This window comes from Myiozetetes cayanensis, unplaced genomic scaffold, assembly GCF_022539395.1.
Source record: "Myiozetetes cayanensis isolate MyiCay16 unplaced genomic scaffold, myiCay2020 scf1, whole genome shotgun sequence".
NCBI classification, from domain to species: Eukaryota; Metazoa; Chordata; class Aves; order Passeriformes; family Tyrannidae; genus Myiozetetes; species Myiozetetes cayanensis.
This window is the reverse complement of record NW_026086604.1, coordinates 85,930,512-85,957,524: the sequence shown is the minus strand read 5'-3', so window position 1 is coordinate 85,957,524 and position 27,013 is coordinate 85,930,512. Positions and strand designations below refer to the sequence as shown.

At 36.9% G+C, this 27,013-nt stretch overlaps 1 long non-coding RNA gene across 2 annotated transcripts in view; it reads right to left on the bottom strand.

Annotated features, from left to right (window-relative positions):
• LOC126641234 (uncharacterized) overlaps positions 1-21,809 on the bottom strand; it is a 184,549-nt gene extending 162,740 nt beyond the window's left edge. For both annotated transcript variants that reach the window (XR_007629217.1, XR_007629225.1), the window contains exon 1: positions 21,723-21,809. This is a non-coding gene — a long non-coding RNA (uncharacterized LOC126641234). The remainder of the gene's footprint in view (positions 1-21,722) is intronic.
• Between the last annotated feature and the right edge of the window lie 5,204 nt (positions 21,810-27,013).

The window sequence follows — 27,013 nt, the reverse complement described above, 5'->3', positions numbered from 1 at the left end:
ACCTCTGATAATAGGAAAGAATATTAATACTAATTTTTCCTTTTTTCTTTCTTATTTGCTACTACAAAGTACAATGTTTATCTCAAGTAGCCTGGAGTTAGGAATAGGAAATCATCACTGCAGACAAAACAGATTTTCAGGAAAGACATAAGAAAACTTAGTTAGAACCACTTATGAACAACAGCCACCCAGGAAAACAAGACAAAGAGTTAGAAACTGACTGATCTTATGATTTAAATCAAAGAAGAGAAAGATACCTAAAAGATACCTAAAAATCCAACTTTTACAAATGCAAAACAATGACATACTGAAGGGAGGAAAAAAAGCTAAATTGAAGCTGGAAGACTAACAAAACAGAATTAAGACTTAAGGCAACTGCATAGTAAAAAAAACAACTGGTTTAGGACAAGAGGAAGGAAATAACTCCAGGAGGCATAGGAACAAATACACAAATTAACACAGGAAGTAAAAAGACTTTAAAAACAGGCAGAAATTCAACATGTTAATGAAGTACATGATGACTGGATGTTAGGAGCAAAAAACCCAGTATGATCAGAAGAAATCCGCATAACCCAAGACAGTAGTACAGAGCAGAAACACATTCATAGTTAATACGACAAACCATAAAATCCCCACTTTTTTTTTTTTTAATGACTCCGAGTTGAAAAAAAAGAAGTCAAACCACTATTTAATTGATTCAGCCTCCTGAATTTTTTTAAAGGTTTCTGATAACCAGTTACTCGGAATTTTCACCTTAACACTTTACAACCGTTTTAATGTCAGTATGGCTGAGGAGACAGGCACAGCCTACCTTGCTGGACCATGGTCCTACATGGGACTTGGTCCTACATGGGACTTGTTGTCTTCAAACTCAGCAAAAACAGGACTGATGAAACACAGAGAACTGGCCAGGGAGACTTTCTGTGATTCTATGAAATAAACTTTCCATTTACTTCAATGAGCAGGGCCACGACAGACCTGGCATTTTCCCAATTGGAAGGAACAGTTACAGGTTTTCACCCAGTGGGAGCATTCTCTATAAGACTTGTGTTCACTCTGGAGGTCTCTCACAGAAGTTCAACAATATTAAGTTTCCTAACAACAGTTTGCAGCATTATGTGCTTTATGTGGTACCTAATTCCTTTTTTTAAAAGCTGTAGTGAACTTACCTAGGAATTCTTTACATCATAATTTCATTTTAAAGCTTTTCAGGAAAATTCTGATCCAATTTCACCACTCCCCCCACCAAAAAAAAAAACAAAAGAAAACCAACAACAACAAAAAACCCTAACCCACCCAAAAGAACAGACAAACAAAATACTTGGGTTTGTGACTAAGTTCAGATTAGCGTAGTACCATCCTCTGTGAAACTATCTCAGATAAATGTGAAAAACTGCCTATGTCAAAAGTAGTAGAGAGAAAAAAAAAAAGGTTATATCAGGAGATGATATCCTATAAATGGCTGGGATTGTGTTGTTGGTATTTTTTTGCAAAGATCAGTATGGGGAAAAAAATACTTTAGACTGAAAACAAGCACTTAGAAATTAGAATGTTGTCAAGTAAGATATCTGGGAGTCAGGCTGCAAAAAAATTAAGTGGATGAGTTATACTGTTAGTCTCCAGCGATGTACAACATTAGTATAGGAATCTAAACAAAAGTTATCTACTGCATGCAGAACTGATAATGTCCTGAATGATCATTAATCTGCTAAACAGTAGGAAAGATTCCCTCAAAATAACAGATTTCATTTTTGAAAGAATAATGATACTAGAAGAAACCAAAGAAATAAGTGGATCACATTTATCTTATGCAATAATATTCTTTTAATGATAACAACTGAATCTTACAGTGTACTATATATAAATTTCATACAAGCTACCTTCAAGCACTCAGTAGATCAATTTAATTAAACCATAATTTCTCAAAATCATAGAATAAATTTTATTCAGTGCCATTATCATAGATTAATACAGATGCATTTTTGAAGTGAAGTATACAGACTGTAGAGTACATCTTCCTATAAATGTAGAGACAATTCAGTCAAAAATATTAATTTATTACCTTTGTCTTTCTTGGTGCAATAAAGTGTAATAATAAGTGTACTTTTGCACTGACATCTAGCAATGAGAGGGTCAAGTCAGTGCAATAAAGCTGGCAGACTAGCACAACTGTCTGTGCTTGTGTTATAAATATTACATAGCAGACATTTCATGAGTGAGAATGTGAAGGAATATTCCAGAAGAGAAATTCAAATTTACCATGAACATCAAAAAATTGAAACAGCTATATGAGTTCAAATACCCATAAGTGTAAAGAGTAGAACCTAAATCAGGGAGGTGTCAACACTTGCTATTTTAATGTGGTTCAGTATACAGCCAAGAAACAAGTAACAGGTATATACAAAGTGCCTTAAAATACATATATTTATCAAAACCTATAAGAATTATTACAAGATAGTTATTACATTTATGAACTATTTTTAAGTGCTCACATAAAACAATTGCAGATTCGGCACTCGATTAGTTTGCCACAATTCCTTGAAATCCCTCCAGCCCCCCTAAGAATATTTTGTACATGAGTATATACTCTATGAAACATCTGAAAGAAGATTATAAATAATATGGCAAGATGGAAAGTAATACAAAGGTAAAACTAAGCTTTTGGATCATGTCTGTTTTGTTGTTGCTGTTTGCTAAACTAAATGCAGTTGGATCAGAGTTTTTGTGCCTCTGAATCATCTGGTATTAGCCATTAACAGACAGGTTACCGAGTCAATGGTCTTAAGGTCAGCCCTACCCACGAGATAGTGCGGCATATACAAACAAGACAATCTTCAAAAGAAGGTCTCCTCTTCCAATCTTCACCCTAAAATGATGTCACTCCTTTGCCCTAGCAGAAACTGGGTTTTGGCTGCACTAGCAGAGACTTATCCGACTGTTGTCTTTGTCACAGACCTTCACTGAAAATTTATGTTGCCCAAAGATAATATTTGTCAATTCTCTTTAATAACTGCAAATATTAAAGCTCTACATTCAAAGTCCTTTACATATGTTATATAGTGCTACCAATATTTCCCATCACAACTGTAATTTGGTATGTGGCAAAAGAGAAGGTAAGGTATTTGCTTCTGAGCAGACTGCTAAAGTGTGGACCAGAGGCAGTGCACAAGTTTTCCCTTTTGAGTGATGTGGAGCATTTGCCCACATTTAATACTTACATAGACCAAGTGTTACAGTACATTCCAAGTGCAATCTGCTGCTGAATAGAAATATGTGGCAGTGACTCATTGCAAACTTTGCACCATCTACAGCAAAAAGGAGTAGATGTACAGGTGCTTTCTCACCAAGAAGATCAGGTACCTTGATCAGGCACCCAGGTAACACTCAGCAGAATGTGCCAGGTGCAGACACCCACCACATTTATGCTGCAGTGGCAAATTCCCTTTGCAGATGCAAGATTACATCAGCATACAAAGGAAGGAAGCCACTGCCTTTTCATCAGTTCTCAAGACTGTGGTCACCTCCCAATCCATCAAACAGCTGTGAATGTAAATGTGCCAGAAACAGTACCCGTTGTTGCTGTAAGTCTGCTAATTCCCTGTGCTCTGTTTAATTATATGAACTGCTCAGGACACTAATCAACACATCACACCATGATGATGCAGTTATAAATGTAATTATGAAAGCAACATGAATAATGTCATTAATGACTACATTTCAAGCTGTCTCATTCTCTCCACTTCCTTTGTTGGCACCATATTATAGGTCTGTTCAGAACTTCTGGGAACCAGGCCACGTACATATGACATGTTTCTACTAAAAAGCACAATCCTGCAGATTGGAATCAAGGATAAAGTAACTTTGATGTCTGTTGGGAGTTTTGCCAGAATTATGACTGCAGTATTCAGGCCACTGTGTGCCAACGATTCTGAAAATAAATGCTTCCTTACAGAAAATAATGTTTGATTTTAAAATCCAATTCCAGTACCTAGTGGCAGGAAGCAAGTCTGTCAGTGTCCCTATAACACTGTCAGTAACTGTCCATTCCTCTTTCTACTGCTTGCTCTTCGTAATCCAGCAGCACTTGGAAGGCTACAGCAAGGAGAACAGACACCTGTTGTGTGCTTTACAAATAAGGAAAAAAGAAAGTCCCAGTCTCAGACAACATATAAATTAGGGCTATGGAAAGAAAAGACAGAAGGTAAGGAGTTAAGAGGACAAACTGCTGCTTCAGTGGATCAGCTTTTAAAAAACGCCTTCCTGATGCCTCCTGTCCTTACCCAAATCAGCTTTTTCTTCTCCCTTCTTCCCACCTGTCTGCTCTCTACTCTTCCCAGGCTGAGACCACGAAGTTTCCACAGCCCTTTGCAAGGAAAACTGAGCCAGATGCCCACCATCCAAGCCAGCTACTGCTCATATGGCAAGCTAATTCTTTGTAATCTTGATACCAGTTTTAGAGTAGATGGGACAAGTGAAGGTAAACAATAGTTCACTAGAGCAAGTGTCCTTAAATTATCATAATGACTTAGAAGGTAAGCACAGACTGACCACTGATATTATACCAGGTGATGTACACAGTCCTCAGGCTGCCACCTGTGCATGTCATACAGCACGATAAACACCTAGGCCATGTCTACAATGCCAAGTGAAGAGCAGAGGTAAAAGTGATTCTGAGTATGCCAGTCTTCATGGCCTGTCCCATTTCCCATCTTCACCACTCTAAAACTGACTTTACATCTAGATCCCCGCATGTTTTACATGTTAAGAGTGCAGGTGGTTTGGAGTGTGATTGGCCACATGAATGCAGCCAGCATGTTATAGGACAACAGCAATGGACATTTAGAACCTGACTGATTCAAATCCTGAGAAGGCCAACTGAGTGGTTTCAAATCCTGCAGAGATACAATTAAACAATAGCATGTCAAAATGTTCCCAAACAAGTACTACTTCTATTTGCAAATGGCAGATTTTGCTGAGCTAAAAGATAGGGTGAAGTTTCCTTAGTAGTTTCATATATTGTACTTTAATGTGCTCCCACTATAGGAACTACAAATTTCCTAATTCAAGTTAAAATATCTTAATTTAAGTTAAAATAAATGTATTATTCAGATGAACAAAGAAAATCTGTGAGAAAAGAAAAAGTGCTCATATTTTGTTTGACTCAGGCTATTGCTATGAGTTGTATAAAGTTATTAAAAAAAATTTATCCAGAGATCCCACATGTGAAGTACACAAAAGCTAGCTTCTGAAATAAGAAGACTTATACTAAGCCCATGAAAATTTTAAAACCCCCTCCCTGACAATTTCTGTATTAGGAATGACCTTAAAACAGGAAGCCTGAATTACACATATAGCTGGGGGATAAGATTCAGATGGATCCTACAGACGCATAAACTTACAACTAAATTAAAACAAACACATCATTAAAAGTATGTAAACAGTCTAATTCATTGAAGTGCTCCTTTTCTTGAAGGCAGCTTCAGTTTAGAGGACACAGACAGTGAGATTAGCTTCCTGTACGTTGCCAAGTTGAAGGAAAAAAAAGACAAAACATCTATAATTGCATTTTCTAATGAAATATATGATTTCAGAATCATATAGGGAATTCAGACTATATGAACATGACTCACTTCTTATAGCTACATTTATGTGTTGTTTAGCTTTTACATTACAAATCTTATAATTTCTAAGTAGGTATAAAATCTGACAAAGGGTATAAGTTTTCATAAGTACATTACTATTTTTTTCTCTTTGTTAATTTTAAAATGCTTTTAAAGAAAGTTAGACCACGATGAAGTGGAAGGGAGACAACAATTAAAAGTTTGTCAGTCCCAAGTGTTTTCTACTCCTGTGTAATGAATAAAGAATTTATGGGTCTGATTTTCTGCTTTATGTTAGTGAAACTGCAATGATTTCAGTGGAGTTATATCGAGTTACAGGCACAGTGAAAGGACAATCAGGATGTATTGCACTAAATAAACTTAAGACACAATATATAGTCCCACTGTATTCAGTTTTGAAGAAAAACAACACAAAAGAAAAAAATAAAGAAAAAAAAAGAAGAAAAAATCAAACAAAGTGAACAGCCATGAGAATTCTGCAATAAAATTGAGGAAACAGATATTAACCTGAAATTTTGCATTTCCTTGACATTCAAGGAGAACTCTACTGAAAAAACTCAGACTACATATAGAAAAAGGGCATGTGATATATCTGCTGCCTTTGTGCTTCTAAGTCAAACTTTACAAAACATGGAAGACTATATGCAGAACGAAAGAAAGAACATAGAACCATCTGGTACTTAAACAGAAGTAAGTAGATTCTGGTAAAACTTACATGAGTCCCTTTAATACTTCTTAAGTTTTGTGCTTAGTAAAGGCTTTTCTAGTAAGCTCTACCATAATGTGAAGGAAAAAGAAAAATTGCTGAAAAGTTCATGTTTGGCATTTGTGTTTTATATTGGTCTGTTGTTTTGGTAGGCTTTTTTAATATGACAAACATGAAAACATCAACTTATTTCACTCATTTATGTTCTGATCAATGTCAGGCATCATTTTTACATGCTATATTAATAAAGATGGTTTTAATTGAACTTTAAAAACTAGCAGGGACCGTGTTAGGTTTTAAAAACCACAGTCCTTTTCTTAATTGCACTCTCATATATGTGACAGCTGGAGAAGAGCTCAAGCAATTTCAACAGGACATCATTTTCAGTGGAAGAAATACAGAACCAGTGATGCGTACAAAGCAGCCTCATTTTTTATTTGATTACAAAGACCTGGATATAAGGATTCTCAAAATGCATTATTTTAAATTTGGAAACATCACACTGATGATGCAGACTATTTCAGTCATAACTAAAAAATTACTTATTAGAACAGCTCTAATAAATCAGCGACATTTTAAACTAAACCAATTTTTATTTAAGATTATAACTAATACTAAAGCCCTCCATTGAAAACTGGAAATTGAACTGCTCAAAACATGCTGAGCTCACGGAGTTTGCTTTTTAAGTGAAGGTATCAGCCAGTAACATCATCCCATTGGGGAGTCTTCCTCAAAACTTTGATCCAATCACGTAATTTCCCTGAAACCTTCAGAAAGAGAATATTTGAATTCAAGCAGCCTCAGCTCCCTTCCAGCATTTGTAACCAGCAATGAAACATTTTAATAAATCCAGTTTCATGGAATATGCATCAAAATTGCAGTGCCAAAAATTTGGCTTGCTGAACATAATGCCCCTGTTACATATGAGCCCTTTTTCTTCTTCAAGTTGTGGTCCCTTTCATGCTTAAACTGAGAGCAGGAGGTCAGCATAAATACACAGAATGTTTTGCAGTTAGCCACAGAAAATATTGAGCACTAAAAATAATACATACATTGTTTAGATTCTCCAGAGGAACTCCCCAGGTTTCATTGCAACTTTCAAAACTCTAGTCCACAATGTGGAAATAATGAAGTTTAATATGCTTTTATAGAAGCTCCTTGTCACCTTCTGCTGAACAGATACTGTAAAACTACATACTTGAACATTTCACTAGTGTCAAAATAAAGAAACAAAAAAATTAAATTTGCTTCAAAGGTAAGCACTATCCTTTAATAAGTTTTCCACTTATATTTGGGTATATATGATACACCCCTCACAAGAACACTTACAGAATTGAAAGATTTTAACATATCTATGCAAATATGTTCACACAAACATTTTCCCAAGGGATGACTGTCCTAAAATCTCTTCACAAAAATCTCTTTGCCAACCTGGGGTAGTAACAGTGCCCTGTAAGGAAGGTGATCTATCACAAACTGCAAACAAATAAGTAGATGAAAACACATACAAAACAGTTTGCGGAACAATCACAGGCTTTAAAACATGTTTCTATGAGGGTTTTCTGATGAATTTCAAACTAAGATTAATTTTAAATGTCTTCTCTCCCCTCCAAAAAAAGGGGGTGAATTCACCAGATGTATTATTTACCACATCTGTCACCTTGCTGTCAACTCCTAACACTTTTTTTCCCCACTGCCAACAAAAAGTTCAAAAGGGGAAGATCATCTGATTTTTCTTGACAATCCCTCTCTTATTTCCCAATCTGCAAGCATATATATTTGACGTATTTAGCTCTGGCTGGTTTGTTTCAGGTCTGATACTTTTCAGAAGCTTACTGTATGTGTGTTACCATATATGTCTCAATATGTATTTTTTTAAAAAAAAAAGGAAAGAAAGGGGGAAAAAATCATTCTGTTTCAAATAATGAGCATGTGCACCTTTTTGCCTCAGGCCTTCATACACAATTTAGCCAGAAAGCCAGGGCAGATCATGATTTAGCATTTGACATCTCTTGCCTTCAGGCCAGGGGAGACTAATACAGATTTCTGACTCTGAGCACACCACGGAAGAAAAAAAAGTGAGAGAGAGAGGCCTTTTATTGACTAAATGATAAAGAGGTTTGTAATGATAAATAACAGTCATTTTATTGTGGAATTCCCAAGAAAAGATGCATTCTGCAGTGTCTGAAGAAGCCTAAAAGCCGAAGCTGGTTCCCTGTGGATCCAAACCTGTTAAGCTCCAATCTTTCTAGGCAGAAATAGAGGTCACAAATTGCATAGGACCTGCACTATTAAAACTGTATAAGCATGATACATAATCACTGCTGTATCCAGGGCAGTTAGCACTAAGAGGATTAGCTGAAGGCTGCTTCTGGGTTTCTCTCCCTCAGCCTGCATCTGAAACAAGCCTGGTACACACCCAGACTGCTTGAGAATTTTCTGCCAGCTTTGATCGATAGTTTAATTGTAAACTTTGGGAGCAATAATGGATAATTCAGCTTGAACCGTCCATTATAAGCGCTGTTACAGAGGATGGAGCTTTCAAAATTAAACAAGAGTTGTATAATATTATTACATTTGTACTGCTCACCTACAGTTAAATTCCATTTACAAATACTGTCTTGACAATGTATGGAGTTCAATAAACATAGGCCCAGGTGGGTTGAGTGGGGAAACGAAAGAGGAAAGAAGTTGAAGCCAATTATTTGTCATCTATTCCAGAAAGACTTTTATTTTAACCTCACATATTAAAACACATAGAAATGGAAATAGGGAGACAAGAGATACAGACTGATTCAAGCACAGATATAAGTTGTGGTTGCTGTTTTGACTGCATCACCATGATGGAAATGTACCTAAATGTCTGTGGAAGGACCATGGTACCAGAGTACCAGTGGAAAAATATCCCAGGAAAGTGGTAAATGTTCATTGCTCAGACCATGTATTCTATGTTGGCATAATCAAATTTTTAATAGTACCTGCACCAGTTGCTTGAGCTAGACTGGACATATTTGTGCTATCATGTTGGTTATTTTTTAAATCACAAGAAGACATAACAGCATTCACCCTGTCTTGGAAGATGAGTAGACAAATGGTCAGGAATTTAGCTATCAAGTTTTCTGGCAAACACACTCTACAGTATTACACATGCAAACACTTCCATCCAATTCTAAAATGAGTAATGAAGAAGAGAAACCTGTAAGAACATTGATTTTGGAGAAAAGAAAAAAAAAAAAAGCAGCAGTTGTGCAGGCACAAACCCAATTCTGTTTACAGCATCAAGCATTTTTATAGTTTTATTATGTATATTTAATAAATTAGTTGCATGAACAAAATTTGCTTAAAAATGAAAATACAAGGCCAGAAAAGTAGCTTGTGCTATCAGCTTTACCATAAATTTAGGAACTACAGTCAAATTTACTCCATATCTTAGAAAGCCATTAACCACTCCACAGTTAATTTGAATTAAATGAACTCTCTAATCATAACAAGACCTGTGAGTTAGGAAAGAGTGACAAACTCATAAAGAGCCTTCTACTCCTTACAAAGGCCATTGACATCCATCACAGTCTCCTCGAAGTCTATCTTAGTTTTCACAGCCAAACTCTCTTTTTTTATGCTAATGGCTAGGATTCAAGGCCAGAAATATTTTTCCCCATCTTTCTTTGTTTTTGAGAAGGTGATATTCATATTTAACTCTGTACTATATACAAAAGTCAGCTAAAGCTCTTCCTACATGCTTTCTCATTCCTGGCTAGTATGCAGTTAAATGCATAGTATTTCTACTGCCTTTCTTATTACTCAGTTAGGACACCTGAGACAAAGAAGATCAGCATCAAGAAAAGGAGTAGAAAAGGAAAGGGTTTTTTGTTTGCTTGCAAACCCAAAGATCCACTTGAAAAATTAAGCGAGTAGAAAACAAACTGCACAATTCAACCATGGTAACTTGCAGTCCAGGAAGTTGCTGGACTTGTCAGGTGAACCCAGGTAGCATTAATTTCTGCAGCAGAACAGCACCTGCACCAGAGTTTTCAAATGCAGTCTGAATTCTACGCCTCTATTAGTGAAGAGAGAATCAAACTGGCATCCACCATCAGAAATAGTGCAGCCAGCAGGACCAAGGAAATAATTGTTCTGTACTCAGCACTCGTCACGGCATACCTCAAATCCTGTCTTCAGTGTTGGGCCCCTCTCTACAAGAAACACTTTGAGGTGCTGGAGTATGTACTGAGAAGGGGACAAAGCTGGGGAAGGGTCAAGAGTGCAAGTCTGATGCAGAGCAGCTGAGGGAGATGAGGTTGTTGAGCCAGGAGAAAAGGAGGCTCAGGGTGGACCTTATTGGTCTCTACAACTACCTGAAAGGAGGTTGTAGCCAGGTGAAGGTTGGTCTCTTGTCCCAAGTGATAGAATAAATGACCCCAAATTGAAACTGGGGGATTTAGATTGGACACTAGGAAAAAAATCTTCACACAAAGGGTTGTCAGACACTGGAACAAGCTACCCAGGGAACGGGTGGAATGACTGTCGCTGGAAGTGTTAAAAAAACATGTAGATGTGGCACTTTTTTTGCCAAATCTTTAACCCTATTAGGCAAATATTAGCAGAACATAACAGAATCAGTTACCAACTACAACCAAAGTCAGCTTATGAGTAATTCTGCTTGGTAAAGGAGGCTTCAGAGTTAAAAATGTGAATGGACTGAAGCTGGCAACATAGGGCTGGTTTTTTTGGGATACTGAGACTAAAAGAGAAATAGAGGACAAATCAGCCAAGTCCAACATGTCTTTCAGCTTTTGTGGCTCATATAAAAAGAAATTCTAAGGTAAATTTTAAGGCAAAATTCTGTATGAGAAAATAAGGTGGAATTTGTGCTTGGCCTAGTTACCGTGGTGATTGACAGAGCTGAGTCTATCAAATTGTGTACTGTGATCACCTGTGCTCAGCAATCAAGGATAAGTCATTAGCATCCCTCAGAATTGAGACAATGTTATCCCATCTAGTGATTCAACAAATGATGGAGATTTTCTCCTTCTTTTCCTGAGAAACAGATTAAGGACAATATATAATGTTTGAAGGGGAAAAAGTATTTTAAAAAGTGAGCTGTGTATGTAAAGCAAATCCCTTTGGTTTTTTAAGTAACATTTTGGTCTCTAGGAATCATTTGCTTTGCTTAAAATGGATATACCAAAAATCACATAACCCAACTGAAATATCATGATTCACTTTGATGTCTATCTCCCACTTTTCCATTTCCCACGGGCACCCATGACTCTCAAGACTATCTGTCCTGTTTCCTGCTTTTTTTTCCCTCTTGTGTACCAAACACCTGAAATTTATTTCTATCAGAAAGTTCAACTAAGCTTTAACAGAAAGATGCATCACCAAAGCACTGAAGATAAGTACACCTAATTATTCAGTACATACAGGCTTATTCTGTCAAGGGGCAGTGCTATTATTGCCCAGAGCTCTCAGTTAGTGCTCCAAAATGAGCTCTGCTCCCTCAGACCCTTCGTCTTTCTCTTGCACTTGAAAGCAATGAATGTCCACAGCCCCTGTCACAAGGAGCTGGATATTTTAAGGGTTATGAAAATATTTAAGAGGTGCAAGAGTTCTGTTCTTTCTCAGCAGCTTCACATGAAATGAATTAAACTAGCATTTGCAACTGTGTAGTTTCGTATTTCCAATTTCCCTTGTCTCTCAATAGCAGTTTTCATCTTAGTATATCTGATAAAAGATTTTTAAAAATACACATTTTTGGTGGAGATATAGTACTCATGTGGGCATCCAGCCATTTCTTTCAGAAGGACAAAAGTACTTTTCTGCAAGTGCTTTAGTTTGCTGTTTGTAGAATAACTTCTTGGCAGATGCTGGTTAATTGATATGCACATTTCCAAGGTCACTTTTTACAGCAAAATAAATATTTCTCTCTGTTCCATTTCTAAATCCCTGAGTTTTCCTCATACTGATATCTATGACAACAGGACTGTGTGTTTAAAGCATGGGGTCACACTCAATTTTTCGCAAGCATACAACTTCCCTTGAAAAAGGTTTTTGCTGTCTACCCAGCAGTGCACTCTGATGGCACACATAACACCATGAACAGCTTGGGAAGAAAGAGTTGCAGAAATCTGATGCAAAGAACAAACTCCAATTTGGAAGGATCCTTGCTTACTGACAACAAGGTATATACCACAAGAAAAGCATCGCTGAGAAATACTGGTCTTCTTATACCCTGCTTAGTAAAGGATCCCGTTCTATAGCCCCCAGCTCATTATAAATCCATGATCAAACTCTTCTTGATTTTAACAGGATGAGTTATGCCAGTTACACTGCTTGCTTTTAAGCCCCCTAACACAGCGTCCTTATATTCAGATCAGATATACACAATCAACTGTGTTTACTTAGTTACTTACTGTCCTTTGGGTTTTGCAGCTTACTGCGGTCTGTGATTTACTAGGAGAGATTCAGCTCCAGTGTCTCCATCACCTCTGAGCAGCTCCTGCTTCCAATCACTTGGCGGTGCTGCAGGAGAACCAGAAGGAGCCCCTCCCACTCTGCCCATGGGGAACTCATTGTTCCCTCTTTTGTGGAAATGAGTACTGAAAAAAATAGTCTAGAAATATATTTTAGCCAGTAAGGAAGACAACTGACAAAATGTGACACTTTGCACATATCCCAATACTCCACACCTGTTGGAAAACAAGAGAGGAAACCCTTCCAGACCATGAAGTACTGTTATCTATACTTTACACAACCAAAAAAAACAAACAAACAAAAAAACAAAACAAAAAAACCCACACAAACAAACAAAAGCCCAAATCCCAACAACAACCAAACAAACCAAATGCCTTTTAGAGTAAAATGGGTGCTATCTTGGGGATTAAAACACGTCACTTACTGCCACCTACACTGTAGGAACAGAAAGGGACACCAACTTGGTCATGTGGTGACACACATTAAATAGGCAATCCATGCCATGACGATCTTAAAATTACAACACAAAAAAAAAGTGGGTAGTAGAAGAAACAAATATCAGTATACAAGAGATTTATATTCAAAATCAGCTGCAAGATGGAAAGTCACTGCCACAGTTCTGACAGACCTTTCTCAGGAATTCAGAACGGGTTCCTCAGTAGAGAAAGCAATGACATTTATTGCCTGGGTATTCTGTGGCCAGTTTGTAGCAAAGGAGCTGCCAGAAGCTTCCCCTGTGTCCGATGGAGCCAATGCCCTAAGGAAATTCAGATAAACAAAACATTTAGAAATGTTTTGTAAAATTCCATAGAGATGAAAATGCTGTTGCATTACCTGCAGTGGAATTATATAGGAGAATACAAAATCATATATGTAGGCTATCCTCTATTATATTTTGTGTGTGTTGTTAGCATACAGATTTCTATTAAAACATGGGTGCTTAATTTTTAAGACATTAGCTGTGGTACAGGTGATGTTCAAGTCTTGGCTAATCAGAGTGGGAGAAAAATCCTCACAGCAGCTTCTTCTTGACATCTTCTACCTCTCTGATTAGCTCAAAATAGTGAAGTCATCACTCTTAGAAAAGCTGATCAGACAGCTCCGCTAGCAGCCTCTGTGCATGTGGGAGTCAGGATTCCAGCTTTAGTATTGAAACCTGTAATACGTTCTCATCCACACTAAGGCCAATTTTCTTTGCATGATGCTTTTATGAAGATCAACAACTAAAGGAAACGAACGTTGCTCTAAGCTTTGGCAATGGCTAGTCCAAAATCCTTCAGCAAAGAACCAGTCACAAAAAACAGACAATAATTCCCTCGTGCTGGCGTTCACTTCCATTCCTTGCTGTAGCAGCAATTCACCTTTGCAGTGTTAAACATATTTCCATCTGTGGGCTGCCAAAACCAGCATTTACTTTGAGTAGAAATGAGCTGACTTTAGAGCACAACAGAACAGTTTTTCCTTTTCTATGTCGGTGTTTCTTTGCTTGAAAGAAAGGTGTATGAAAGACAAGAAAAGCATCTTTGATGTGTATGTGCCATTTTAAAATAAGGCTCCCTCTAACATACTCAGAATTTTACCAAGAAGCAGCAATTACAGGATTATCTGTTACTTCAAACATGAATACTTTTGGATGCTGTTCTTGCCTTGCTTTGTTACATTGTTAATTATGTTTTAAGGAGTCTGGGCTTCTTTTTTTTTTTCATATTTATAAACTGTAGTTTGGTGTTAAATGTGCAATCACAGGATTCCTCACCAAATGGGAAGTTTGCTTTCTGTCCTGTTCTAACAAGTTTCAGCAGGTAGTTAATTAACATAAAAAATATTTCTTCAGTCCCCTCACAGGAAGAAAGACGGTAGACAAGTGATGAATTTCTGAATGAGGTTTTGGGTTTGGTTTCTTAAGACCTGATGAAGTAAGTGTGCTTATTCCTCTGTAAGAATTTGCATTTAAAAATTGAAAAAGCTGTCTTCAAGGCATTTAGATCATGTTAAGCACTAGGTAATTCTTATCAGGCAAACTACTGGCTTTCATTAGCATTCATGCCTTGATCAAGAAAATGGGAATTTTTGTTCAAATAGCTGACTGCAGTCAAATTCTAACTTTGGATCAAGGCATCCACAGGCTTTTAGAAAAGCTTGTGGTGCTGGCGTTGCTGAGGGATGGGTCTGCACTAGGGACAGAACAGTCAGTCTCTGCCAGGCCACAGTCAAACATTATCGAAAATTGTCTTCTGAGGTGCCCTAAATACACATTGGGATAATAACATGCACCAAGGCCAGGACTCCGGAAAAATGTTTCAGTGCTGGAATCTAACATGGAAGAAATTTGGTCATTCTTGTGACTCCTTGGGAAGCCCCAGGAGAGGAGACATACAAAATACAAATATCCATAAATCAGACTGGAGTCCAAAGGCTGCAAAGGTACTTTAGAGTCTCCTCAGCTTTCTCTTTTGCACCTTGGTCTGTAAGTTGGACACTACACCTTTCAAAGAATTTTACTGTTATAATAAACACACACAGAGGTTAGGATGGAAAAAAATATGGGGGGTGGAGCAGGAGGTAATTGAACATGTCAAAGGGTAGCTGATTGGCGTTTTTTTTTCTGACAGAGCTATTTCAGATATACTACAGGTTTCATTGTCTGAAATGTAAAAATCATTTTCCTTCAATATTTTTTAAAGAAAATTTTTTTTCCCCAGAAGGGTAGTTTTAATTTAAAAACTCACTTAGAATTAAAAAAAAAAAAAAAAAAAAAGATAATGTATCTAAAAAACAAATTTAAAAAAAACCACCACAAATTTATACAGCATGAGGGACAACTGAGTATATGCTGGTCAAAGCACGCTGCCTTTGGAAACATTCTTTCAGGTTTTTTTGGTTAGGTTTTGTTGTTTGGGTTTTTTTGCGGGGGGGGCGGTCAAGAGAACTAAAAATAGTCTGTACTGGTTCAACTCATGAAAAACAAAATATTCTTTATTCACAGCACCAGTTCAACCCATGAAAAACAAAATATTCTTTATTCTCACCAACAGTCATAGCACCTGTGCAAGCCACAGAAATGGTATTGTTCTCTTCTTGAGGAAGCTGAGCACACAATAGCCCAGTGACTTACCCAAGATCACATAAGAAGTCAATATTATTGCAGAGAATTATTCCCTTTCCCTTTCATTGTTAGTGAAAAGTATTAAGAGGGCCATCAGAAAAAGCTGTCATCTCATCCTTCCAGACTTTGCAAACAAAAAGGCCCAAGTGAAACAAAGACTGGAGATAGATCCTATCAGAGCCATCTTGCATGTACCACACTTACAATTTTTCATTCTGAGAGTGGGCTTTTTTTGTTGCTATTGATTTCTTAGATCTATGAAACTGTTGAGCATATCAGAACGTTCAGCAATACTTCACATCAGATGGAAGCCTCCTGTGCTTTGATTGTTCCTTTAGAGATTTCCAAAGCCATATTCCATCTAAAATACTTCCACCTACATGAGATTTTACACTTGTTTACTTGACATGCAAGCCACCAACATCAAAGAAAATTACTCTACTCCTCAATGGCAGCTTCCAGCAGGTCCTGTAAAAACAGTTCTCAGCAAAACAGGAAGACAAGGTTATTGAAGAAGAGCTCCTTGGGATGATTACATGTGTGCATAGGGAGGAGTTTCATTGTGCTGACACACAGCTCTGTCTCTCTGCTGTAGTTCACCCTGCATGTTAAATCTCTGTCCTGCATGGATAACAGAAAGATATTGACAGAAGGAGGTCTCTGAACTATTTCATCCTATATCTAGGGAAAAATGGAAACCCTACTATTGGGTGAAACAATGCTTGTACAGTTGATTTGCTATGATTGCTGCTTTTGCTGCTAAACAGTACAATTTTTCTTGTTAGCCCACAAGGCAGATTTGGAGGCACCTGACACAGACAAACGTCACCTTAATTCCAGATTTGTGCACCATCTACCACCCCAAGATTTTAGTCCTGTCCTGGACTCCTCCATTTCATTACTATTTCATAAAGGAGGAATGAAGACTATCTTATCTAAACAAATTGAAAAATGACATATTTTATTCTCCAGCAAAAACCATGACCATGATGCCTCACAAGTAGTTTGAGTCTTTTATTTTTAAGTTTTCAGTTTGAGCAAGAGAAAACTCCAGTTCTATTCTGACCACAGAAGCCCTTGCTTTCCAACTACAGGCATGTGTTAGCAAAGCCTAGATAGAGACAGGACTAAAATGAGACTACAACATTCATTTGTATCTTTGACTCTTGGTACAGAAATGTAGGTATAGGGAGATGCCACAAAGCCATTTTGAAAATAGTTTCCAGAGGAAAAAGCTAAATTCTGGGCTTCATTGCCATTTGTCCTTCAGATAGAGATTGCTAGAGACAGTTTCTGTTCTGAAGTGTTTACAGACTGCAGAGCAGACATGCACTATTTCTAAATATGCACAAAAAGATGATGGCAGACTGAGGAGCTGATCCTGTTCTCCCAGTGTGCCATTCAAATTAGCACAGAATACTTAGTGCATTTTTCCTGCATAAATATTTTGCCTGCCCTGTTGAGGTGGCCCAAAGTAAGCAAAGGCTACAAAATGTGCTCTTTTCAGTGGCAGAACATCTCTTGAGAAAATACCAACATTTGTACTGCCAAAGATTACCATAAAAAAGAACTCAAATAAAAAGACTCCCACACAACTCTAGTACAGTAGGTACTCCTTTTTAACAGGAGTTCTCTTGTGCAGAAATATGAGACTGGCCTTTTGCATGTCCCAGGAAGGAAGTGTGCACGATATCCCTCTTAGTTCTATATCCCAAAGACAGCCATGTGTAAGAAAGGTGATATTGTGTATCCCTGCAGACTGTGAAGGACTGTGGTGAAGATCAAGACCCAAACTACTGCTAACAAAGCTACTTCGGGAATGGTAGCCAGTGGTCAGAGAAAGAACGAGCACCACTGACTGTGTATCAGCTCCTCTGCACAGAGCTGCATCAGGTGTAAAATGTCACTGACTTGAGTGGAGCTGCTCAAAATACTTTGCAAAAAGCACGTTACCATGGCCAGAACTACTTGCAAAGTGACACTTTAGTTTTCTATTTTGCCTGATCTGGGCTGAGCTACATTACTCTAAACATACATACAAGGAGGCTTTAAACAGTTTACTTTTTGTTACCAGTAAAGAGAAAGAATGTCTAACCCTAAGAATAACCGTGAAATGAGTTCTTGTTGTAGATCCATCGTAATTATTACCTGCTTGCTCATTATCTGACTCTACGCAGCAAAGAATATGTAATTCAAGACATATTTGAGGCATGTTTTGAGAATCTTGAAAAATGATGTTCACTTGTATCAAAGTCAGTTCTTAAGGGCAGCATCCTGCACTCTTTCACTCTTTCCTGAGAACTGCTGTGGTTCATCAGTTTTCTGTCAGACCTCCTGTCACACTCAAATAAATTGACAAAAAATCCCATTACAAAATGCAGAAAAGAAACGCAGTTTCTTCCTGCAATTTTCTAAGTATTAGACCAACAATACACAAAGTAAATGGTCAGCAATAAATTCAATAGAGAAACTTAGTGGTTACAACAGCCTACAGTTGTGTTATAATAGAATAATAATTTCCTAATAATAATTGTATACCACAACTTTCCTTTTTAATTTTTTTGATGATAAGCAGTAACTCTATCTATCCACACGTGTTGCATATGAGTGAAAGAAACCTAAGAACTACATACTGAATCATATTTATTGTGAGTGAGCATGAACAAAAGCCATCCCTAGCAGTGGGCGTACTGCAATCATCCAGAACATCTAGCAGAACCACTCCACAGGAACTCCTTTTAGCAGGCATCCCTTAGTTGCTTTATCATGGAAATCAGAAGGCTGACCAGGAATCAAAGAAAGAAGAAGTTGTGTGCCAGACTTTGGAAAGATATGGGGTTAGAACCTTGTCTGAAAGACACATCTTCTCTCAGGACCCAGAAACATCATCAGGTCTACTGATTGAGATTTAGCCATAAATATAAAGCATAAGATAACACACAAAAAGAAGAGGTCACCAACCTACCCAATCCCAACATTTGATTAGAAGTATTTCTCTGATTTGAGAATGCAAGAGCCTTCTATTACTACAAAAAAGCCTTTTCCAGCATGTTAGTTGAAATTAAAAAATGTCCTATAACTTCACATGGGAGCTGAAGAACTCTGCAAACCTCACAGCCACAGTCTGGGGAAAATTCCCATCAGAGTTCCACCCACACCTCGTGCTTGAAACATTTATTACTGGAGACCATAGGAATCAGGTACTAAAAAGACCTCCTAGACTACTAGAGCCATGTCCCTTGCAGACACGTCAGAGGAGTGGGTGATCCCTAAGTTATCAATATGGAAAAGTTGTCAGAGATTATATCCCAACAGAAAACACTGGGGGGGGCTAGGGGGAATTAAATCTTAAATCAGAAGCAGCCAACATTGAGCCAAACGTTGAGAGAGAGATTTCAGCTGAAGGGTTAGAAGGACCTGAGATGTCCACACACCCAGCTCTAAATGAAAGCAAATGCTCTTAAGTGACTTAAAAGTTGTTGAAAAAATGTACCAAAATTGTTCAAGTTATTAGTAAAAACGTGGTCAGATAATACCTGATTAATACCTTACAAAAGATGAAAAAATACATCATAGATAGCATAGTAAAAAAGAGCAACTATAATAGAGAGTAAGTATGAAATCAGTTGCATGAACTCATATGGTAACAAGCTATGATTATGTTTGGTATACAGAACAGTATCGACCTGTTCAATAATTTATTAGTCCTTACTGGGCAATGGTTAACTTATACTAATCATTTTATCAATACTTTTTTATATGAAATGTGAATGAAAAAGTGCTAGTGGCAATCCTGGATATGAGAATAACTCAGTTAACAGGCTGACACAAAAATCCAGGGAAGATCTATAAAACCGGCAGTTGAACATAAATTCTATGATGTAAACCTATGAGTTTTCAATGCATTAGTTTTGCTCAGCACGATCAAAATTCATTTTTTTAAATAAAAACAACAACAAAAAAGGTATTTTGAGAAGCATCACACCTAAAGAAAAAGTTATGGCAAAACTCAAGATGTAAAAAAAAATAATAGATTACTGGAACATTCTCCTGTGATATAGAAATTAGTTACCAGTTTTCAGATTAGGAAGGAATAGAACATGGGTCCAACAAACTAAACAAAGAAAACACATGATAGGGGAAAGTAAAGTAATAGTGAGGTGGGAAAATGTGCTAAATTATGTGAGCTATCCAAAGCTAAAGAAGATTAATAGGAGGTTTAAAAGGACTCAGAAAACCAAGACTACCAGGTATTTGAAATACAACAGAGAAAAGGAACATTAACTTTCTCTGAAAGGAAAAAAAATTACTTAATTCCACACATGTATAAATAGCTATTCTAGTGAAAAATAAAAGAAAACCTAGAACTCTTTAACAATACAAGGAAAACAGTTTGGACAGCTGTAGGAAGATATCTTGCTGTTGAACACCTGCCTACATGAAAACTGAAAACAGATTCCATTTATGGAAATAGTAAGTTTTGAAATGTATTATGTTTCTTTACTTCTAACACTAACTTCATTATGTTAAATTCCATCTCAAATAAAGCACAACAGATAGACAAAGGGCACAGAAATTAGTAGTGGAACAGAAAAACTCCCACAGAAGTAGAAGTAAGTAAGTTTAACACTATCCCATTGAGAGAAACACTGAAAAAGATTTAATGCAGTGGGGCGAAGGATGGATACAAACAGGCAATTGACAGTGTAGATATCAGTTTAGAGTAACTGTGGCTCCCTTTCCATTGGGCTCAAAGGAAATGCAATCTTCACTTCATGCTTGTTCACATACAAGTGCTTGGGTCTGTCCTGTAGACATAAGCATGTGCAGCCGTAGCATGTGAAGCTTTATTCTTTCCTCTTAACCATTAACATTTCCAAACATTTGTGGTTCACTGATGCGATACATGACTGCTGACAATATCAAATGTAAAGCTTTGCATCTTTATCATTGCATTTTTGGTTCAGTTTTTATGAACAAAAAGGCTTCTTTTATCTATACTATCTTCTAAAATGCCTGACCACATGGGGATTGATGAAAAGTATGCAGATATCTGTTAATTATTTTATTATTTATTTCATAGACAGTATAACTTATTAAGAAGATATTTATGGGCTCTTGTTCAGAATATATTATTTTTTAGTCTTCTACTGCTATTTGAAGCAGTTATCAAACTCATTAAGGTATCCTTATCCACCCATGATGCGAGGACCACAAGAGCTGGGTCACAAGCAATGCCTTTTACTTTCAAAACAAGCCTCTATTACTGCGGGCACTGATTCAAGCCTCACCTTAACAGGCAAGAAATGATGAGTGAGTTAACAGCACAGAATTGCCACGCTGAAAGACAAGGGGAACTGTTCTGTGCAGGTGCAAAATTCTGGGGGCTTGAGGCACATAATGTCAATTCTCATAAGTAATCATCTTCTAACACTGCTATTATTTCAGGTGCTCATCACTATTTACATGGAAAACAGTTGTCATTATTTCGTCATGTGGCCACTTCAGAGAACTCTATAGGATTTAGATAATGCTTTTAAAAAATTGCATGGATTATTGAATTAAATCAAATTGATTTGTTGCCTTGAGGGAGGGGTGAGAAAAAGAACCTTACTGCCATTACTCAGTAAGTTTATTGTAGATTGTTCACTAAACAAAAATTACATACTTTGTTTGTATGTTGTGTGACAAACTTGAAACCACAAGTGTTTACATGTGCTGCACACATACACTTTTGGGTTTTAATAGCTGGTTGACAAGAGATTAAAGGCAGAAATATGGCATTTTATTAAAGCAAACATATCAGTATGCCTACCATGATAAAATGATCTAGTTTTCTTCAGACACAAAAGTTTCTGTTGAGTGATACCTTTGAAATTCCTTGAGGGCACCCTATTATTCACTTTCCTCAGCAGAGAGCAGCTGCAAATGGTCTCCAATTTTCAAAGAGTATTGCCTGGTCATTCTTTACTGTCAAAATGAAGAAGAGCATAAAAGTTAAGTCAATAAAGTAATATGAAATGCTTAATATAAAAATTCAAGAATGAATGATTAACCATTAAAAACTTACAGTAGCTATTTCAGCCAGGAAAAAAAATTAACATTTCCCTTGAAACCTATTAACACTCCTTGTAAACAATATTCTTTCTTGAAATATATGACCTTTCCTAATGCTCTCCATACACATGGCATTTTTCTTATATCCACTTTACCTTCACTGATATGCAGCTGAATTCCTCAGGAGAGGGTGTTTAGAGCCCCTTCCTCTGATGCACTGAAAAAAAATGTATTTTTTTATTGCATTCCCCTTCACAAATACACCTAACCTTCAGCTTTAGATCTTAAAATCCTTTCCTCATCCAAGAGTTGTGTGACCTGTTGTAGTTGTTGACGTGCTACCACCATTCCAACCACAGTCAAGTGTCGAGCATAAAATTAATCTCATTCATTTTAGCCACTGATAGCTACATGTATGTACAGCTTTTAAAATACACACTTCCCTGCTGCATGTAACAGAACATCACATTTTAAAATCACATAGTTGTCTTAATTTCTAAGCCTTAATGAAAGATGGGGTGACCACTTACACTGAGAACTGCCTGCACATCCTACTGCACAGAAGTCAGGTATATGATCCAGTTTTTAGGAAAACAGCAATTCTCTCATTTCTGAGCTTGCTCAGTCACTACTTTTCCTTAAGTGCTGAATGTGTTAGCAAGGTATTGTGAAGGTGACCATGGAGAAAAAATTATATGGAAAATGCCTGTATTTTGCATTCAAGACTGCTACATGTATTGATCTAAAACTATCAAAAGACAACTTTAAGAGTACACACAGGATTAGAACCTGAGATTCCAAAGTCTCCACAGTGACAATGCAAGCCAACACATGAGCTGCAATCTTAAGGTGATTTATAGCTTGCTTGAAGCAATTACATCATTAGAAAATGTTTATTACTAAAATGATTCAAACAAACAATGAATGGAATTAGAAGGTGCACAGCAAAAGTGAGAGCCTATGCTGGGTAAAGTTGTAGTACAAATTGAAAAAATGGCAAAGGAAGGGGAGGGTGACTATCAAGGCTGACTTCCTATGGCTTGCTCACAGTACATAGGTAACTGTCACTGCGACTATGGCTTCTCCTTCAATTTCTCCTTTTTATTGATTTATGGGAATAGATCAATGACCCAACATTCTGAGCAAAACACTATATCACAGCAACCATGACTACAGCAGGTTTCTGAATTTCATGACTACTGGACTTTGCATGTAGTGTCCGACACAAGAAAAGGCACTTGTAGAAAACTTTAGTTAGATCATCACCAGAGTTTTGGGGAAGGCAACACTGCCTAGAAAAGTCAAGGCTTGGAAAACAAAATCAACAATAATAAATAATACCACTAATAAGTCAAAATCCTTCCATTAGGAAAATACTCTCTAAAAAGCACAGGAGATCTCAACTCAGGTAACCCAGAGGACTAATACATGGAGATCCACTTGTAGTTGCAGCAACTCCAGAAGGCCGAATAATATAGATTACAGGGAGTTAATTGTATGCTTCATTCAAGAGGATAGCTTCATTCTGACTTTAGACATGGGTGTCTAAATACATAGATAAAGATAGATGCAGACATATCCTAATAAGATTTTAGGACCCTTCAAGGCCCTTTAGGCTGTACAGGGCTCTGAGCCTGGTCTAGTGGAAGGTCATGGCAGGGGGGTTGTAACTAGATGATCTTTAGGGTCCCTTCCAACCCAAACTGTTCTGTGATTCTGAGATTTCTGGTTATCTGGGAAACTGGAATTCCCACTTCACTAACTGCCTGTGAAATAGACATAGAACCTGTGTTAAAAAATACATAAACCAGGGATCATAAGTCACACATCAAAATGTAGTATTTGGAAACCTGCACTTAATACCTGAAAATATTGGGCTCTGTCTTCATTGTATGGCCTGAATACTTAATACCAAAATACTTAATCACAAGTCTGACTTACACATATCAATAAGCGACTCAAACAACTTCCCTGAAATGGTGCTCAAATGTTTTTCTGAATAGTGGGAAGATGCATCTACACTCCTCTCTGCACAACAAAATGTGGTCAAAGGAATATCACCTCACACCAGGTCTACAGACATCAGTGAACTGAAATGAACTCTGTATTAACAGTCTAAAGCAAGGCCCTGTTTCTGTGTTACAAACCTTTATGGAAATAATTAGTAAGTAGATGTTAAGTAGATCTTTCAATATTGCAATTTAGAAATCAGAAAGCCACAAATGTTACTGATGGATATTGCATTTCAAGTCACATTTAAAGCAAGAATGGTATAATCTGCTTTGTAACTGGTGAATCCTTTGATCTAGTGCTGTTGTGTTACAGCATTTACTCTAATAATCTCAGAAATACATGCTTTACGTATACTCTGATTTCAAATAGAAATGGTAGGAACATTTGCTATTAAAAGACATAAAAGACTTTTCCACAAAGCTAGGGAAAAAAAAATCTGTGAGGTGCTGAATTTAATATGAATGTTTTAATCAAAGTAGTCTTAATTCAAAGCAACAAAAGTGAGGACTGGTCAGACAAGCTCACACAAACCTATAAAAAGCTTACATCTCTGCTTAAACTAACAAGTCCCATTGAAATTTCTAGCTCTTAGGTTAAAAAAAATAAGTTTTAGTTTCTTAATTTTTCTGACTGGAATCTCAGTTTTCATGGTTTGGCATCATCAAAGATTGCCACTCCCCCCAAAAATTATCAAGGCCACATAGTTCAGACACTTTTTGCTGGTTACCTACCCTGATAAAGTTCTTTATCAGGTGGCCTTAGTGACAACCACTATGACTGGTTGGGCCCGCCAATAATTTCATATTTCTTGCTGCAGTAAGAAATTAAATTCACCTGTGAAGTCGACACCTAATTGGAGTAAGTGGGGTTGGATCATTTATATAGTAAAACAGTATATATATAAAACAGTAAGCAGCTCAAACATATTTATTCCTTAAACTTCACAAAATTTAGTAAAGTTTTAAAGTGTAAGGTCATTGAAATCACTGCACACAGATGGACACTTGCAACAGAGGAAGCCCTAAAAGTAAGACACAGGATGTGGTAGGGCAGCAAATAGACAAAACTATCTAATAAAAAGCAAAGCAGATTTAGCAGTGATATGTGGAAATAATAAATTACATATGGTTCCTAAATGGAATGGAATACATGTTAGAGACTTGCTAATGAAGTCATATGAAAACTTAAAGGCAAACCAGACACTAAGGATCAGATACATCTGAATAAAAGTAGATGTGGATGATGTAGACATATACCTCTGAGCTCACTATCTAAGGATCCTCTTATAAACAATAGTCTTCTACCCATGAAGTAGAAGCACATGTCCAGAAAAACACATCTTGTCAGGGTTCTTACTGTAACTTCTTCTCCTTACACAATATAGTAAGAAAAAAAAGCACCCACCACACAGTTGTGACAAAATAACTGTTCTCAAAAATTGCTTCCATATTTATCTTCTTGAAGACATACTAAATGCCATCTAAACTGAATAAAAGGTAAGACTAAAAGCTGATGTCAATTATCCTGGTCTGATAATTTCTAACTCAGACTTACTTGTCTCAGAAGAAATCAGTTGGTCAGACATGAATACTCAGGATCATTTTATTTGTTTGTTTGTTTGCTTGCTTGTTTAAAATGCATTCTTTTTTCTAGATGAAACTTCCATGAGTTCTACATAAAAAATAAATTGCATCCCTTAAAACATATTATTGGCATCTAATTTGTGTTCATGAATTTAATTCTTACAGATGATTTTACTCATAAAGTCATATTATAAAAATACGCTGATGAAAAATGTTAAAGGTCTGCTGTGGTTTATTTGATATGATATCCTGTGATAAGCAGCAGAAACCTGCTATATTTGAATTATGTTCTACTGCCAATCAGACCATGTCCATCAGTGAAAACAGCAGCACTCATTCTACTGTTGTTTAAATCAAAATGGAGTTGTCACAGAATATTTCAGAACATTTACTATTGCTAGTAGTTTACTGCAAGGAAATTACACTCCCCAGTGCACTCTCTCTATTTTTTTTTGTCATTTAGCAGATGGCCACTACCAAGAACAGTGAGAGTATGAATAGCTTGACATGTTTGGGCATTCTATTCTATTCTTTCTGATGACACACCTTTATATTGTTTTGTCACATAGGCATTTACTATTCGGTGTCTTTCTAAAACCCCAAAATCTCAGAACACTGTATGAGTTTTTTTCATTTTAAGTCAAAATCACGATTTTGGAGGATATGGGCTGACATGAATTCAGAATGTGTAGCACCAGCAGGGACATTGCTCTGCAGTAGATGCTACAGATGTCGAGGCATCCCTGAATAACTAATAGCAGAAGTTTCTGTAAGAATTTTTTAGGACCCTAGCAAAATTCTCATAAAACATTCCTGTAGTTGAAACAGTACAGTTCAATCTTGATGAATGCCATTTTAGCTTGGCTTTCTCTATGCATTAATTTAGGCTTTAAATTTACCTCTGCCATGAATCATGAGGCCCAGTTAAGGAAGAGCATGATTGCAGTCAATGAAACATCACTGTTCTAACATACGTTTCTGATGAGAAGCAAATCTCTAAGACACAGAATATACAGATCTTGAATCACACTAATCTTTAGCACAGACTATTTAATTCCATTTTCATTGTACTTCTCCAGCACAGCATAAGAAAACCTTATTTTCCATGAATATTCACTTCACAGGCTTTTGTAGAAAATCATTGAGAATTGTCCTGATAGAGGGTGACATCTTGATCACACATCAACATGTTAAATTACATCCCATCTTCTCAAATCATAAATGAAAAGAGTGGCTGCATTCCACAGTCTCTGAATTCTTTCAAGACAGCTCAGCAATCTACAAGTGAAAGGTAGGATAAATTATTACAGGACACTTTTCAGTATGGCTGTTCTAAATCAAATGCTGTCAAATAATTTTTAACTTTCTTTGATCTGCACTCAATCTCTGTGTTCTTTGCTGACCTATAGCACAGACTCTCCTTGACTTACACTCCTTTCTTTTCCAGTCTCTC